The following is a 13,952-nucleotide window of genomic DNA, read 5'->3' as shown; positions in this document are numbered from 1 at the left end:
GTGTGTGTGTGTGTGTGTGTTTGGACAGGATGGACAGTGGGCAACCTCTCCCCCTGTGAAGTCACCGGAGGCATGACGTACACACACACACACACACACACACACACACACACACACACACACGATCCCTCCGAGGTCTTCATAGCCCCAAAAATGAGGTCTGCTTTGTCCACATTTGCATGCTGTGTGTGTGTGTGCGTATGTGTGTGTGCGTGTTTGTGTGTTTGTTCCTGTTAGAAAAAAAGTCAACCTTTTATCTTACGAAACAAACCAAAAAGTACAACAAAATAACATTCAAACGCCGTATGACGTCTGCACATGCCGTGCTCATCGCAGCGTATAAATAAAGTTGATTTAAAAATATGTTTCCAAGTACTATCAGGAACATTGTGTTGTTTTCACTTCCCGTATCGCTTCACACAAATGCAAGCAGCTGCAAATGGTGATCACAATTTTTCAAAAAGTATGAAATATTCCACAAGGTCAGCCGTCAGTATCCACGTACTTGATGTGCGGATTGATACCGGAATATCGATATTTACGATACCATCTCTTCATACTCTAAAATCGATACTCGAGTAAAAACATCGGTACTTTTCATGCTTCAAATGACCAATCGTAAACGGAGCCGTGTGTGAATTGTGAATAAAGTTTTCATTCTTATTGGAGTTCTACATAATTAATCGTTTATTTGAATGGATTTACTGTTTTACTTTTCTTTTTTTATTGTTTAAAATAACATTTTCACTAATTTTGTATGATTTTGTCCTTTTTTGTGTTGTACGTTAGCTTGCTATATTGTAAACCACTCCGCTACCTCAGCGTACTTCAGGGTTTAAAGTAAATAAAAAATACTTACATTATTGAAATTAATCATTTATTTAAATGAACAATTTTAAAAATATTATTCAATAAATGATAAAACTACTTTTTAAAATCGACCAGACTTTTCACCAAGTATCAGATCGGTATCGCCAATACTAGCCTGAATTTTCCTCAGTCACGGATCAGAAAGCAAACCAGTGGCATCGCACATCACTAGCGCGTACTTATGACACGAATGAGGAGAAAGCAACAGCTCATCTCAGAGGATCGTCTCTATAACTTGAAAACCTTTCATGTGTTCTTACAGCCAGGAGATTTTTTTTGTGCCACTCAATTTCAGCCAAGAATGGACACTGGAAATTGGATAGTTTGAGTTTTAACCTCGCTAAAATGTACTTGTAGAATACAAGTAGTACAAATCTTGTGTATTAAAGAAAATAGCAGTTAAACCGACACAAGAATGAATAAAATGCAGTATTTGTACTACTTAGGGTTAGGATCAGGGTTAGGAGTTAGGATCAGAGTTCGGAATTAGAATCAGGGTTAGGGATTAGGATCAGGGTTAGGAGTTATATTAGGGGTTAGGATTGGGGCTCGGATCAGGGTTAGAGTCTAGATTAAGGGTTAGGATCAGGGTTCGGATCAGGGTTAGGGGTTAGATTAGGGGTTAGGATTGGGGCTCGGATCAGGGTTAGGGATTAGGATCAGGGTTAGGAATTAGATTAAGGGTTAGGATTGGGGCTCGGATCAGGGTTAGGGTCTAGATTAAGGGTTAGGATCAGGGTTCGGATCAGGGTTAGGGGTTAGATTAGGGGTTAGGATTGGGGCTCGGATCAGGGTTAGGGATTAGGATCAGGGTTAGGAATTAGATTAAGGGTTAGGATTGGGGCTCGGATCAGGGTTAGGGTCTAGATTAAGGGTTAGGATCAGGGTTCGGATCAGGGTTAGGGGTTAGATTAGGGGTTAGGATTGGGGCTCGGATCAGGGTTAGGGATTAGGATCAGGGTTAGGAATTAGATTAAGGGTTAGGATTGGGGCTCGGATCAGGGTTAGGGTCTAGATTAAGGGTTAGGATCAGGGTTCTGATCAGGGTTAGGGGTTAGATTAGGGGTTAGGATTGGGGCTCGGATCAGGGTTAGGGATTAGGATCAGGGTTAGGAATTAGATTAAGGGTTAGGATTGGGGCTCGGATCAGGGTTAGGGTCTAGATTAAGGGTTAGGATCAGGGTTTGGATCAGGGTTAGGGGTTAGATTAAGGGTTAGGATCAGGGTTAGGAGTTAGATTAGGGCTTAGGTTTGGGGCTCGGATCAGAGTTAGGGGTTAGATTAAGGGTTAGGATCAGGGTTAGGAGTTAGATTAGGGGTTAGGATTGGGGCTCGGATCAGGGTTAGGGATTAGGATCAGGGTTAGGAGTTAGATTAAGAGTTAGGATCAGGGTTCGGAATTAGAATCGGGGTTAGGGATTAGGATCAGGGTTAGGAGTTAGATTAGGGGTTAGGATCAGGGTTAGAATTTAGATTAGGGGTTAGGATCAGGGTTAGGATTGCGGCTCTGATCAGGGTTGGGGTGAGGACCTGAGTTATGCTTAGGGTTAGGATTAGGGTAGGGGTCTGCTTTCTGCAAATGGCTTTAAAACAAATCAAGCAGGATCCACGTTTAGTCTCGTGTTTGAGGCAGAACATTCTATTTGAGGTTCTACAGAGGAGGTTTCTGATCGAGCCTGAAAATCCACCTCGACACTTGTAGCTCAGCGGGACGTCTCGACTGAAACTAGTAAGTACCATCGCGGAATGACTGATTTGACCTTTCACCTTCAAAATGGCTCCTCTCGTTACGCTTGACTTGCTGCAGGACAAGAAGTAGAACGGATCTGTCAACAACCGAGCACTTCAGTAGACTGCGGCCGTCCAGGTGACCACCTCACGCCGGAAGGAAAGTTCTGCAGTTCTTCCACGGGGAATCAAATCGCTTCGGTTGAAGTTGATGACGTTTGCTTTGACCCAACAACAAAGTGAGTTTGCCAGTCCACGTTCCGATTGTTTGGTCCAGTTGTTTTGACGTGACTTTATTGACAGGTGGCAGTGTAGCGGCACACGTGGTGCACAAAATATTCGAATTGTTTCCCTAGCAAAGATTTGCTTTAGGTGTCCCACCTGGACCGCTGGTTGGGGGCGGTGGTCATAAACCCAATCCTTCATGAGAAGTTTTTCATGAAGAACATTCCGGAGTGCGTGTTTGCTGGATTGGAAAGCGAGCGGCACATGAGGCCGACGCCAAGCGAAGGTCTTTGCCTCCGTCTATTTTCAAGTCAAGGTTGGCAGTGGAGGGAGGCGCACAGCTAGCCGCTAAATCCGCCCTGAGCTTTGCCACAAGGTTCTGTTTTCCCAACTCTTAGCCGCCGTCATCTCAACCTCCGCTTTCCCCCCCGATCAACTTTTCTCCGGCAGGCGGCGGGCGGCCCCAGCAGCTGTTGGCCCCCGCTGAGTCCGTCTGGCTCGCCACGTTGCCCCCATTTGCACAGTTGTTGTCTGCGCAAAGTTGGCGAATGGCGGGATATGGGCATTCCAGCTCGTTAAGAGAGGTTCTGCGTGGTGAAATCTGCCTCTCGTGCGATGTGCGGCCGGCTGCGGGAATGCAGGTGGGCGGGATTAAGAGGGATTGACTGACTTTAAATTGTCGTTTGTTCACGCTAGCGCCCAACACGCTGCTCCTTTAAGAGGATCTCAGCAGGTTCCTTTAAGGAACTCTCATCTACTTTCTCTGTTTAGACATTTTGGGCTTCTTGGCAGCTTTTTGGCAGCCCAATCCGTGCCATTTGCATCCCCAGGAACTAAAACGCATGAAATAACATAAAATCATTAGATCAGGGGTGTCAACTTTGGTATTGTTTTTTTTTTTTAATTCAAATATTTCAACTTTCTTCTGAAATTATTTTTCTCATAGTGTGATGACTTTATTCCCACCATATTTTGAACTTTATTCCCGTATTCTAAGTGTTTCCCAGCCTGATTTAAAACTTGATTTTGCTTCCCAGAATTTTTTTTCCTTTAGTATTTCAAATGCATGCGACAAAAATGACATTTTTCCTCATAATATTCTCAGTTTACTTTCTTAAAATTGTGACTTTTTTTCCTCATTACAATCCAACCATTTTTCCTCTTAATAATGTGACTTTATTCTGGTAAAATTAAAGATGTTTGTTCCATTTCTGCTGTTTTCCATTTCCACTTTCTTCTTGTAAATGTTCTTCTCAGAACATTACAACTTTATTTCCATAATATTATCATTTTTACCAAGCTGACTTTCCAAAACGTTATTTTGTTTGGTTAGTTTCTCATTTTACAGCTTATTTTTTCTTTAGAATTTCTACTTAGTCATATTTCCTCCTAATATTACGTTATTCTCATTAGATTACAACTTTTTTTGAAATATTTTTACTTTACTCTTGTATAATCACTGCTGGTTTTTCCATTTTTGCATTTTTTCTTTCAGTTTTCTTGTTCAATTATATATTCAGAATGTGCTGCAGGCCACAAATGGCCCCCAGGCTGCACTTTGGACACCCCGGATTGGATTAATTGGATTAACGTACTTTGTGCACAGGTAAAATAGCATTTGTTGCCAGTCCCCACTTCCTCAAATTGGATGTGTATTGTTTGATTTCGAGGTGAAAAATAGAGAAAGTGTACTTACAGAACGGCCTTTCTGCTGAACCCGAGCTGACCCCAGCAGGCGTGTGACGGACAGGCCTGTGAGCCAACGGTTGTGGGACGCGGTGGTGATGGCGGACGCGGCGTGTGGAGTCACCTTGCCTTCGGCGCTGCGCTTTAATGAAGGCAGAGGACAAGCGTGGCCGGAGGTGTTTTGCGCGCCGCGGCGTCACATCAGACAGCACCGGAAGCGGCAGATCGCTTCTGACTCGTCCAGCAGATGTTTGGAAATGGCGCTAATGTGCCGGACGCCGCCTCCACGAGCGACGGGAAACTGAATGTAACCAAAACAACAAAACACCTGCAATGTTGACTCGCATTGTCCATTTTCAACACTCGACACACACATTGTATTCCTTTTATTGATGACATTTTGAAATGAATTGTGTGACGAAATGTCGTTATTATTGGGGGAAGTAAAGGGATAGAACTTCATTGTCACGGCACAAATTGTGCTACGAAATTTAGTGCAACCTTTGCAGCATGTCAAAAAAAGAACAATAGCAGAGTTTCCCAGGCACAAATAAATGACGACATGAATAATACCAAATAAATGAATAATAGTATCAGCCATTTGCAAATTTGACATTTCCAGAAAATGACCATTTTATAATATAACAATTTTAGTGTGTCCATTTTTATTTATTCTAAAATGTCACTCCAATTATTTCATTCTGATTAATTATTTCTAAGGCAGGCAAAAATGAAAGTTTAGTATAACAGGAACTATCGAGTTAAAATGGTCTAATTTTAATGTGTAATTATTCTCACCTTTAGAATAAAATACATTTTCTGGTCATATTCCTGTTTTTACTCATTTGTTAGCTGCTTCTTAAAATTGTAGTTATTTTTATTTTGTTACTTACTTTAAGTTTAAAAATATTTTTAGTGATTATATTTGATTTATTTTGATAAAATTTTCAATATTTCAAAAGGAAATCAAAGATGAAAAATGGTGTTCAACAGTAACCACCGTGTTGAAATGATGTCATTTTCGTGTATACAGTCAAACCTGTCTTAGCGGCCACCTTTATAGAACGGCCACCTGCCTATAGCAGCCACTGAAAAATCCCCCCCCCCCACGCGGCCAGCGGCCACCCATTTTGTCTCCCTTGGTCAATATCTGACTGCATATAGCGGCCAAATTACCAACTCAAGTAGAAGCTTCATGCACAAAAAAGTTTAATTTTCCAATCAATGAAGCCGTCGTGTGTAGACTTGAATTACTGAGTCCTAGCTCAGTCACAATCATTCACAAGATCCACACAAACTGTCAGTTGTTCCACATAAAAAAGCCGTCTTCTTACTTTGCAATGCCGCCCTGAAAAGATTCAATGACGGCCAAAACGGTAATCTTCCCACTTTGCAATGCCGTGAATAGATTCTAAAATAGCCAAAACACCTGAATAAAACATCTAAAATTTCACTTAATTGTCGACTAATTAGAGATTAGAAGCCCATTCAATAAGAAAGGAGCGATGGTGTTGTTAGTTTACGACGATCTTCGCACCTCCTCCGCACTCTATTGTTCACGCACACACCCATTCATGACCGCTTCACGCGTGTCCTGTTAGATCCCATTCCTCAGACTCGTTCACTAAAATTTTTATTTCTTGCTTTTAAAATCGTGTTTAAAAAAAATCAAAGATGGAAATTAATATGTTCAAAATTTTTCCCGCTACTTATATTTTAATCATTTTATTACCTTCTTTGATTTAATTGTATAAGTTATTTTTAAACACAAATTTTTAATTTTTGTGAGCCTTACAACAATACTTGTATGTGCGCGCACAAATTCAAAATGGCCGCCAACCTGTCCATAGCGGCCACTTTTGCCGTTTCCCTTCAGCGGCCGCTATAGACAGGTTTGACTCATTTTAGAATAAATACATATCTATTTTCTTAGTTTATTCTTCAATTTTTATTTGTTTATTTTTATTTTATCTCTTTTTTTGGTTTAAAAAAATATTGGTATTTTCTTTATTTTCATCAAATATTTTCTAAATTTTTGTTCGTTTGTTAGTCATTTCAATATCTTATTCTCATTTTAGAATAGATAAATATTTATGTTGAGTGATTTGTTAGGGCGTTCTTACATTTTTATTTTTTACTTATTCGTTTTTTTGTAACCAAAATATTTATTTGTGTTTTGTTTACTTTCATAAAATCTTTTCAATATTTTTTGTTTGTTTGTTTGTTTGTTTTCCGAAGCGGGCAGGAAATGAGAACTGTTTCCTTAGTCCTGAACAAGGTGATCGAGGTTCCACGTTGAGCGTAATTGGAATGTAAAATATTGAGTGAGGATTCTCTGACTAATACGCTCTGATCTTTTAATCCTTTTCTTTATTTAACAGTTCAATCACAGTCCATCATTCCACACAATAAACATGTTTATGGCGTCCATGTTTGCTGTCCAAGGTGACAAACATGTTGTTGTGTATTGCTAGCGGGTGGAGCTAATAGCTAACATCGGTCAACACTTTCGCTTTCTGTGGACCAATAGGAGGCCACCTTCCCCCCCCCTCGCCATCCACGCTCGCTCTGCTCTGCTCTCCCGCCATCCAGCGAGGATCAAGCCTCGATAATCCGTGGATTTTCCATGCAGCAAAAACAGCTTGGGCCCATCAGCAAATTGCGCGCACATATGGAACATCAAACGCGTGCGTCCGAGCAGCGACCGCCGCCTCATCCCCACGCAAACATCGCTGAAACAAGCTCACCGTGGGCCCACGCCACGGAGGCGGGGCTAGAAGCAGCACATGGTCTCGGTGGTCCTGATGGGACACTTGGATGTGTCTGACATTTCTTACACCGACCCCATCAAGTTTTACTCCAATCTGCTTAAAACGACACACGTTTAGGTTTTTTATTGTGCCTTTTTCGGTCAACACCCGTGTCTTTCCATCTTTGTCTTGCTTAACTTCAAGCAGCTCGGCCAAAACGCCATTCAAAACCAATGGTGTTCTTGTTTTGACCTTTAGGACAGCCATTTCTGACACTTTTACAGAAATAACACAAGACTGGCGAGCAAAAGGGTCAAGGAACATCTACTGATTTGGCTCCAGCCACGTCCAAGTATTTTGCATAAAGTCCGTTGGTGATCTCAGTTTTCCAAAATCACATAAGACTTTAGAGGAACATCTGGTTTGACCTCTGACTCCCGCCACTTCCAAGCGTTTTGCATAAAATCTGACTCAAAACGAGCAGTGTTCTTGTTTTGGTGTGGAAGAATGAGGCCAGACAGTTCGTAGAACGTTCCCCATCCAACGTTCCGTGGAACTTTTACTGTCCTTCCCGAAGGTCACCCGACGTAAAACTCGCTGATTTTACTTTTATGCTTCGATGTGTCATTTCTTTAGCGCGGCAGCGTCGTCCGCGCTGGCCGCCGTAAGTCAAAGCGAGCGCGGGCGGACTGGCGCTTTTTAATTGAGTGGCCTTTTTAACGAGCTCTTTAACGCGCTCGGACATCGGCGTTTTCATTTGCCGGAATGTCGGCCATCAATCTGACGGACGACTTCATCAAGTCTTTTGACGGCGATCGCCGCTTAAATGGATCCTCGCCGACGCCCCGACTTGATTAGTGAGCGGCAAAATCGACTCATTAAGGCGAACGTTTAACTTTGTCACCCTCGAAATGACTTCCAAACGGGAGGAACCAAGTTTTTTGGCATTTAGAAGGGATTGAAATGGAGAGCAACACGCCAGCACCGAACAACGAGACAAAAATAAACACATTAAAAAATAACAAGTGGATCCCAGATTGGACGCGACTTTGAGGCTAAATCCTCGTGGGCCCTCCCGGCCTTTGCTTGGCTGCTCGTCTGTCGTGTGTTCAAACAATCGTATTTACTCCATCCTCTCAATAATTGAGATTATCTTCATCCTGTTTTCCAAAAGAAGCTTGCAGCGCTACGGATTAGGAGGAAGTTTAGCTGGGAAATAGCCCGACAACAAAAGAAAAACATCAAAATCCAAATGGGATCTTATTCTTAACTACAAGGCTTGATTTCGTTGTCCTCTAAGAAAACCAGTTGTGTTCCTGTTATGCGTCGTTTCATAGCCAAGAAGTTTAAAGTCAGCTGATCTAAGTGGATTATGTCATGACCGAAATGATTTTTTATTTTTTTGAAGAACGTTCATCTGCGCTGACGTGTTTGTGTGCTGGCGCGTTTTCTTTGTGCTGCCGACGTCGCAACGCACAAATGAGATTTAGACCAGTGCTGCTCTACTGGTTTGGCTGCGGGAAACAACGTCACCCTTCAGTGACAAGCGGAGACCCAGAATACGGACAATTTTTAATGTAAACTTCTCAAACATCTTATTTATTTCATCAATTTACGGTGGTGTGAACAAGTGTTTGCCCCCTTCCTGATTTCTTTTTTTTGCATGTTTGTCACACTTAAATGTATCAGATCATCAAACAAATGTAAATATTAGTCAATGACAACACAACTGAACACAAAATGCAGTTTTTAAATGAAACTTTTTAAAACAATTGCCCCCTAAAGCTAATAAGTGGTTGGGCCCCCCTTAGCAGCAACAACTGCAATCAAGCGTTTGTGATAACTTGCAATGAGTCTCTTACAGCACTGGGGAGGAATTTTGCAAAATTGTTGTCATTCAGCCACATTGGAGGCTTTTCCAGCATGAAGCACCTTTTTAAGGTCATGCCACAGCATCTCAATAGGATTCAGGTCAGGACTTGGACTAGACCACTCCAAAGTCTTCATTTTGTTGTTCTTCAGCCATTCAGAGGTGGACTTGCTGGTGTGTTTTGGATCATTGTCCTGCTGCAGAACCCAAGTTGCTTTCAGCTTGAGGTCACCAACAGATGGCCGGACATTCTCCTTCAGCACAATTCATGGTTCCATTTATCACAGCAAGTCTTCCAGGTCCTGAAGCAGCAAAACAGCCCCAGACCATCACTCTACCACCACCGTATTTTACTGTTGGTATGATGTTCTTTTTCTGAAATGTTACTTTTATGCCAGATGTAATGGGACACACACCTTCCAAAATATTAAACTTTTGTCTCATCAGACCACAGAGTATTTTCCCAAAGGTCTTGGGGATCATCAAGATGTTTTCTGGCAAAATTGAGACGAGCCTTAATGTTGTTTTTGTTCAGCAGTGGTTTTGGTCTTGGAACTCTGCCATGCAGGTTGTTTTTGCCCAGTGTCTTTCTTATGGTGGAGTCATGAACACTGACCTTAACTGAGGCAAGTGAGGCCTGCACTTCTTTGGATGTTGTTGTGGTGTCTTTTGTGACCTCTTGGATGAGTTGTCTTGGGGTCATTTTGGTTGGCCGGCCACTCCTGTGAAGGTTCAACACTGTTCCATGTTTTGGCCATTTGTGGATAATGGCTCTCACTGTGGTTTGCTGGAGTCCCAAAGCTTTAGAAATGACTTTATAACCTTTTCCACACTGATAGATCTCAATTAATCTCAGTTATTTTATGTTTTAACAGGGGGGGGCAATCACTTTTCCACACAGGGCCAGGTAGGATTGGATTTTTTCTCCCTTAATAACAAAAAGTTTCATTCAAAAACTGCATTTTGTGTTCAGTTGTGTTGTCATTGACTGATATTTACATTTGTTTGATGATCTGAAACATTTAAATGTGACAAACATGCAAAAAATAAGATATCAAAAAGGGTGCAAACATTTCACACCGTTGTATTTGTATTTGTCTTAAAAGTAATGTTAAAATCTTGTCTCGTTCCCGAAGATCCAATCTCAAGTAGCGTCTTGTCCCGTGTAGTGAGTGTCTGGAGACACCCCATGAAACATCCATGGATGGGTGGATGGATGGATGGATGGATGGTTGGATGGATGGATGGATGGATGGATGGATGGATGGATGGATGGATGGATGGATGGGTGGATGGATGGATGGATGGATGGATGGGTGGATGGATGGATGGGTGGGTGGGTGGATGGGTGGATGGATGGATGGGTGGGTGGATGGATGGGTGGATGGATGGGTGGATGGATGGATGGATGGATGGATGGATGGGTGGATGGATGGATTTACATCCATGATGAAGCTCAGCATCCAGAAGCTCTTCAACCTCCACAACATTTTTGGCCGTCAATTAAGAATGATGAATAAATCATTCTCGACACAACTCAACATTACTGAAAAAAATGTTCAAAAATTCTGAAGTGCATCCCAAGAAGGCAGCATGGAAGTCCATGTTGGAGGAATCCATTTTTAGAGTATTAGGGCCACATTGAAAAAATTACAGTGATCTGAGATTTCGAGAATGAAACTTGTACATTTACAAGAAAAAAAACTCGTAAATTTACAAAAAAAAAACCTTAAATTTATGAGAAAGTCATAAATTTACTATAAAATTGTGATTTTACGGGAAAAAAAGCCTTAATGTGACCTTTGCCCAAGGCCAAAGGCCAATGTGACCTTTGCCCAAGGCCAAAGGTCACATACTGCAAGTCCCCCCTTTTAATAGCGGCCTCTAACAACGGACTATCAAGATAAATAAATCAGAAATAAATAAATCATCTAAAATAAACTTTATTCTCGTGAATTTACGACTTTATTCTGGAAACCTCAGATTTCTTTTTTAACCCTCCGTCGTACCTTCGCACGATGACCTCGTGCTAGTTTCTACTCCCCTTCGTTGTCATGGTAACCACACCCCCATCTCACTGCCTGTGAAAGATGTTTTACGTCTTAGAGGTATTACGCAATGCACGTGTCGGTTCTCAGAGGCGCACTGTACTGGACGTGACGTTGGCGAACGAGTCGAGTCTTTTGAACGACTCTTTTAAGTGAAGGAGGACGACCAATTCACGAAACACAATGAAAACACAATGACAACACAATGAGAGCACAATGAAAACACAATGACAACACAATGGAAACACAATGACAACACAATAAAAACCCAATGAGAACACAATGAAAACACAATGACAACACAATGAAAACACAGTAAGAACACAATGACAACACAATGAGAAAAACGAGTTCTGAAAATGTTTTTCCAGTCGGTCGTTTGGACGCCTCTTTGGAAGGAACGGCTCCTTAAGATGTCTGCCGTTAAAGCGGAAGAGCCTTCCTATTGGCTAAAATGTTGGCATTATTACAAGTACAGCTTGAACTTTTCCATGATTCAGTGCTTCGCTGCTCCTCCTCAACTGTTCATTATTAACAGCCTCTGGTCACTCCTGTGTGTTTTATTCTAATAATAACAATCATCATGTAACGTGTGATTGGAGCTTCAAGCGAGTCATTTAGGTGGAGATCATTTGTGCTACTTGTGGCGCGCATGCTTTGGGCTAAAGCAAGCAGCCATCAAAGACCGTCGTTAAAGTCTTGTCAGCGTTTTTTCATCAACGCCGCAGGAAGAACAATGCTGGAACTTTCTACCTATCAGTCAAATCTCGCGACACAGAAATGATTCAAACACATCACCTTGTTTGGAATCATGTCCAGTCAGCAGCTCAGTGTGTGTGTGTGTGTGTGTGTGTGTGTGTGTGTGTGCAATGAAAAGGTGTCGGTACGGCTGATGCGCATCAAGAGGACATTAATTGCCTTCGTGACTGCGAGGCTCCTTTAAGGCAACGAGGAAGAAGAGTGACATGAAGGACCTCACCGTCACCAGCTAATGCCACGCCCTCTCCTCTTTTCCTTTACCTCCACCAAGCACGATTCACAGCTCAAACCGGCGTCTTAAATCACGTGAGACTTCAACTCAGTGAGCATCGAAAGGATTTACCTCCACGTGTGTTTTCCTTTCTCTTTTGGTGTTTTTGGGTTGTTGTTTTTTTTTGCTGTTGTATAAAAGAAAAGTGTGATGAAAATGATGGAACAGGAAGTGAAACATTTCAACCCCCCCCCCCCGTGCCCCAGAAGTGGAACCCAGTCCTGTTCTAATCCATTCTTCTGAATCCAAAACCAAGTCATCCTTCATCCTTGTTTGAATCATCATCATTCATGACCTGACATGCTGTCTTATTGTAGTGTGGTGGTGGCTGCTCAGTACAAGATGGCTAAAGATGGTGTATTCATTGCACTTACTCTGCAGATGAAACGCATCACCATGTAAAGACAGGCATTAACATTTGTGTCGTGTCTAAACACGGTTTTGTATCCTTGTTAAAAGATATTCCTCCTCCTCGTCCTCCATGAACCGAAGATTCATTGCCAGTATTCCAATGGCGCTGCAGCAGCGTAACGTCTGCCTTCATTCAGCAACAGGAAACAGGCAGTCCTGCATGAAGGAGATTGACTGTAGACCGCTGTCAATCAATCAGAAAGCATAACACAATGGGCGGGTTCTCCCTTAGCCAATCAGGACTGTTGTGGCTCTACTGTATATTTACTGAGACAACTGGACACTCTTCAGCTCAAACATGAGTGTACAGCACCCTCTACTGGTGGCAGTAGTAAATACAATAACAGACAAATACAACAGAGCACATTTTTCGGTTAATTCTTCAAAATTCTTGCTAAAATTCCGCCTTGGCTTGCATTCGCCCGCTTGTTAAGCGTCCAAAATACCGTCCGGTTGCACCAGAATAATGTGTTTATTTTTTGGGGGTGGTTTTGTGAGGGTTTTCCCCCACAAAACCAGGCAAAAGTGATGTAAACTGTTCAGTTGTCCATTCACTTGTCATTTGTAATTATTTTTGCATCATTTTCTGCATTCGATACTACAATTACTGTGTTTTGTGTTAACATGTTTGAGTGTCTGGAACGGATTAAGTGGGTTTACATTATTTCCTATGGGAAAATTTGCTTTGGTGAGAGTCCATTTTGGTTTCAGTCGGACCTTCTGGGGCGGACCAATGACGTTAACCAAGGCACCCCTGTGGTTTAGAAAAAAACTGAAAATTTGAAGGCATTTTTTGTTGGACAGTGACGTTATACGCATTTATCGGTTAAACTCGACATCACCTTTACTGTCCTGTGTGTAGACTGGTTTGTTGAAAGTTTCTTTTTTATTCTTAGTTTTAAAAAATTAGCTTTGTTGTTTTATCACAAAACAAAACAAAACCTGTCGTACGGCGTCTATGCACGATGGTGTATTACGGCCACAAGGGAAAAAAGATTTTGAGAAAAATAGTTGTTCAAAAAAAGTCGTAATATTTCGAGAATAAAGTTGCAAATTGAATAAATAATTGAATAAAGTGGTGATGTCACGTGTCAGACGGAAAACAGAGCACAGATCTTCAGGAAGGAAGGAAACTTTCCTCTTGCGTCAGGCAAGCTTTTATTTACAACGTTGCAGCAAAACAGAGCAGTTGAGCACAGATTAGCACAGCTAGCTAGCCCTTCTCACGTCCGCCTCCCTTACCCCGCCCCCTCCACATGCCCAAGGCCAAAGGTCACACACATCCCCCTTTTCATAGCTGTCTCAGACAATGCCTGTTACGACGGAGCATTAAA

The 13,952-nt window shown here is 42.0% G+C and overlaps 1 long non-coding RNA gene across 1 annotated transcript; it reads left to right on the top strand.

Moving 5' to 3' along the window:
- The first annotated feature begins 2,036 nt into the window (after positions 1-2,036).
- On the top strand, positions 2,037-8,003 carry LOC129179872 (uncharacterized). The gene is made up of 3 exons (XR_008570067.1): positions 2,037-2,837; positions 4,319-4,429; positions 4,522-8,003. It is a non-coding gene; the product is annotated as an uncharacterized LOC129179872 (long non-coding RNA).
- The last annotated feature ends 5,949 nt before the right edge of the window (positions 8,004-13,952 follow it).

The sequence above is a fragment of the Dunckerocampus dactyliophorus genome, chromosome 4 (assembly GCF_027744805.1).
Source record: "Dunckerocampus dactyliophorus isolate RoL2022-P2 chromosome 4, RoL_Ddac_1.1, whole genome shotgun sequence".
NCBI lineage: Eukaryota > Metazoa > Chordata > Actinopteri > Syngnathiformes > Syngnathidae > Dunckerocampus > Dunckerocampus dactyliophorus.
This window is presented reverse-complemented; position numbering and strand designations above follow the sequence as displayed.